Raw genomic sequence first — 4,716 nt, 5'->3', positions numbered from 1 at the left:
CTTGTGAGTCTCTCTCTCTCTCTCTCTCTTTCTCTCTCTTTACTTCCTGTCAATTATCTTTTTTTGTGACCTATTTTTTAAAATTTATTTATTTATTCTAATTAGGTATGTATAACAGCAGAATGCATTTTGATGCATTATACACAAGTGCAGCACAACTTTTCCTTTCTCTGATTGTACACAATGTAGCATTGCACCACATGTGCAGTCATACGTATGCCTAGGGTAATAATGTCCATTTCATTCTACCATCTTTCCTGCTTCCATACCCCCTCCCCTTCCCTTCCTCCACTTTGCCCAATCAAATTTCCTCCATTTTTTCCCATGCTCCACCCCCTATTATGGAGCAGCATCCACTTATCAGAGAGACATTTGGCCTGTGGGTTTTTTTTGGGTTGGCTTCCTTAGCTTAGCATGATATTCTCCAACTTCATCCATTTACCTGCAAATGCCATATTTATTCTCTTTTAATGCTGAGTAATATTCCATTTGTATATGTATGTGTATGTGTGTGTGTGTGTGTGTGTGTGTGTGTGTGTATATATATATATATATATATATATCTATCTCACAGTTTTCTTTATCCATTCATCTATTGAAGGGCATCTAGGTTGCCTCCAGTTTAGAAATTATGAAATGACCTGCTATAAACATTGATGTGGCTGCATTACTATAGTATGCTGATTTTTAAGTCCTTTGGTTATAGACTGAAGAGTAGGATAGCTGGGTCAAATGGTAGTTCCATTCCAGATTTTCTAAGGAATCTCGATACTGCTTTCCAGAGTGGTTGCACCAATTTTCAGTCCCACCAGCAATGTATGAGTGTGCCTTTCCCCAGACATCCTTGCCAACATTTATTGTTGTTTGTATTCCTGATAGCTGCCATTCTGACTGCCATGAGCTGAAATTTTAGTCAATTATTTTTTTATACACCAAGAAAAGAAAAAAAAATTATTTTGCTTAAATTTTATGGAAAAGTGCTTAAGTAAAACATGATAGAGTGGTTATGCCAAGCCCTGTAATTATCACCATGACAGTATTAAGTACTGTTAAAATATTTAAAACTCCTCACTATAACTACATGAATTATTAAGCTGAAATTAGGATTCCTGGAGAGGGACCATGCTCTGAATATTTACTGGTTCTCTTTAAATACACTAGACTTGAGGGGTTTTGTTAACTATAGATGTTCATTTGTTTTATTGCATCTTCTCCCTAGTTATCATGTTAGAATAATAAAGAGGGAATAAGAATGAATGTTCCTAATATTAACTGTTCTCTTTAGAAATTTCTATATTTTATAAGTTTTTTCCTAGTAGTTTTGAAAGCAACAGGTTAATTAACACATAAATGTAATATATAAAGCATATATTTTTGAAATTCAGTCCTATACTCTCATTATATTTAGAGTTTGATATTGTGCTTTTCTAGAGTTCAATGACAATTGTTATCATCATTATTGTAACTACCACAGGTTTATATGTGCTGTGGTTAGCACAGGCCTTCTATTTTTGTCAACTTTAATAGATAATATAAAAATTACAGGTATGATACCTATTAGAAATATAACAAAGGTCTTGTGAGAATAATAATCAACCTATTGAAAGGAACAATATATAATTAAATATTTTTTATATTACCATTCAGTAGGTTAAACTATTCAGACCTCCTCTCCTATGGAAAATTCCCCTCTGGTTGTTATGTGCTTCATATCATTTCTGTTAATCACTGCAGTCAACTAATTATTATAATGCTATATCTTTTTTTTTCATGGTGATGGAGATTGAACCCAGGGCCTCTTGCATGCAAGGCAACCACTCTACCAACTGAGCTATATCCCTAGCCCTGTAATGCTATATCTTGAGCTAGACTTTAAAATAATTTACAAATCAATTTTTTGACAGTTTTTAATATCCTATTTTCTGCCAAAGGTTTCTACCTAAAAATTCTAATTCCACATTGCCATTTCATTTAGTTGTTGACTTAATGAGTACAATGGATATATAAATGGACAAATATTAGGTAAAGAGGCAGGAAGAGAAGGACCTGATTATGGTAGCAATTCTTAGCTGTATCTTCTCTTATTATTGTCCTTCGTGGAAAACACAAGATCCCTGTGTCCCTGAGAACACCTACCCAAGCCCTTGGTTTAAATTGAAATCTGCCTCCCCTAATTACAATGCTTACCTCTTGGGAGTGACCATTATCCTCTCATGTTTTAAGAACTCCTCAGTTCTTATCAGAAATAACCTCTCTCTCAATCCCACTACTGCTTATCCTCTGGTAGAAAGATCTTCCTTCTTTGAGGTTTATGCTAGTTAGCTCTTCCACATAATTATTTTTGCTATCTACTGATTTTTTATTCATTAAAGATTTTAGCACCTGCCTCCCCTCTCCACCCAATGCTTAGCACATTCCTAGGAGATTTCAATGTCCACATGCATGATTCATCCAATGCACTGACTCCCACCTCAATCACCTTCTCTTCTACTCTATCTCATCCTCAATAGTTCTCTATAAAATATCCTCAAAACTGCCCAATCTCCAAAGTCACAAAAATAAATATCTCTGTCCTGATTTTCTAGCTTTCTTTTTGGACTACTCCCAACATAAAACTTCTTCAACTCCGCTGGCACCTCCAACAGAATTAGACTCTCTTGCTTCTTCTATATTTATCAACCCTTATTTTCTTTTTCTTTCCAATTAAGCAAAAATTCATAACCTAGCTTTATGGCCACTTTCTTGATAAATCCTTAGATTTCTTTGTCACTCTCTCACCTAAGTGGAAATTGTACAATTATTGGTTCCCATTTATTCCCACTTATTAAACCTACTGGTTTCTCAGGGATAAAGTTATATAATCAAGTATCTTAGTCACTCTCTTTATTTCTATTTTAATTTTTCTCCACTCTCTTTAAAACTTATTCCCTTTTTGGTCTCAGCAAATGATCTCACATCCTGCCTAAAAGAAAAATAGATCAGCAAGTTGGTAGAATAGAAAGTCCCCCGTCTTATCTCCCCACAGCAACAATAATTCTGCAGCCATCTATGGATAAAAGTGTCTTTTTGAGAGCTGTGGGACTCAGGTAGGAGAATGTGAAACCCTGGTTATCCCAAGACTTGGGAGGGGGTTTTGAGAAGCCAGACTCACAATCAGGAAGCAGACTCACTGATATGATCCCAGCTGCAGACTTGTGAACTGTTATATGGTCCCATGTGGCTTTGACACTGCTACCAGAACCATCTGCCAAAGGACTCAGGAGGGGTAGACCCACCAATCTCATGGATCCTTAAATAGAACTGCAATTTGGCTTCATTAGCTCTCAGCTATAGTCTAAGAGTTGTCCTGCCTATCCAGTGACTCATCTATAGATGTCTGAAGACCTCAAGTTCTGTTGTAGAATCCAAAGTAGACTGTGACTCAGTTCTAGCCCTTCTTAACCACTATCCAGAGCCAGCACTGAATGTTCAGGGAACCTCACAGTGACCCAGCAGGAGTACTTACAAGAACTCAAAGAAAGCCATATTTGTCCACATACCTGGTAACAGGCCCACCATCTGTGAACCCTGCAGTAGACCTTCATCCCAGTACCAGCCTGGCTTAACAAGGATCCCAGAGGCAATCAGTCTATCCAGGGACTAGATAGACCCATGCTGCTTGAAACCCTCATAACAGACCCTCTTACCACAGATCCCACTGCAGTCCTTAATGCAGTCTTGTTATCAGTTCCAACCCTACTCAACTACAAACCCAGAGGTAACCCCATGAACTTGGGAGGCCCAACAGGTGAAGGTCTTTACTTGCTGAAGTGCATCTATAAAGACTGGAAGATGTATTTGCCCCTTCATATGCATAGATACCAATGTGAAGCTACAAAGATAACAAAGAATAATATAACCACAAAAAGAAACTAATAAAGCTTCAGTAATCACCCCCTTCCCCAAATACAGATGAATGAATTGTCTGAAAAAGAATTCAAAGTAATTTTTATAGGAATTCAATGAGATGCAGGAAAACAGAGATAAATGACTACACAAAATTAGGAAAATAATATATATTTTCAAAATAAGAAGTCAACAAAATAAGTAGAAACCATGAAAAAGAACAAAATAGAAACATTGGAGATGAACAGTACAGTGACAGAACTGAAAAATTCATGGAAGAACTTCAACAGCAAACTCAATCATACAAAAGAATTAGTGAACTCAAATGTTTGTCATTTAAAATTATTTACTGAGGAGTGAAAAGAAAAAAGAATGAAGATGACATAGATACTATGGGAGACCACCAAGCATACAAACACATGAATTATGAGAATGCTAGAAGTAGAGAGAAAGTGGAACCAAAAGCTTATTTAAAGAAATGGTGGCTGCACAGAAGATGGAAGGAGACCCTCATTGTTATACAAAATTACATATAAGAGGATATGAGGGAAAAGGGGGAAAAAAAGAGAGAGATAGTTACAGTTACAGTAGATGGGGTAGAGAGAGATGATGGGAGGGGAGGGGAGGGGAGGGGGGATAGGAAGGGGATAGGAAAGGCAGCAGAATACAACAGACACTAGTATGGCAGTATGTATAAACGTGGCTGTATAACCAATGTGATCCTACAATCTGTACACGTGGTAAAAATAAGAATTCATACCCCATGTGAATCAAATGTATGACATATGATATGTCAAGATCATTGTAATGTTTTGAGCAACCAATTAAAAA

The sequence above is a fragment of the Callospermophilus lateralis genome, chromosome 11, assembly GCF_048772815.1.
Source record: "Callospermophilus lateralis isolate mCalLat2 chromosome 11, mCalLat2.hap1, whole genome shotgun sequence".
NCBI lineage: Eukaryota > Metazoa > Chordata > Mammalia > Rodentia > Sciuridae > Callospermophilus > Callospermophilus lateralis.
This window is presented reverse-complemented; position numbering follows the sequence as displayed.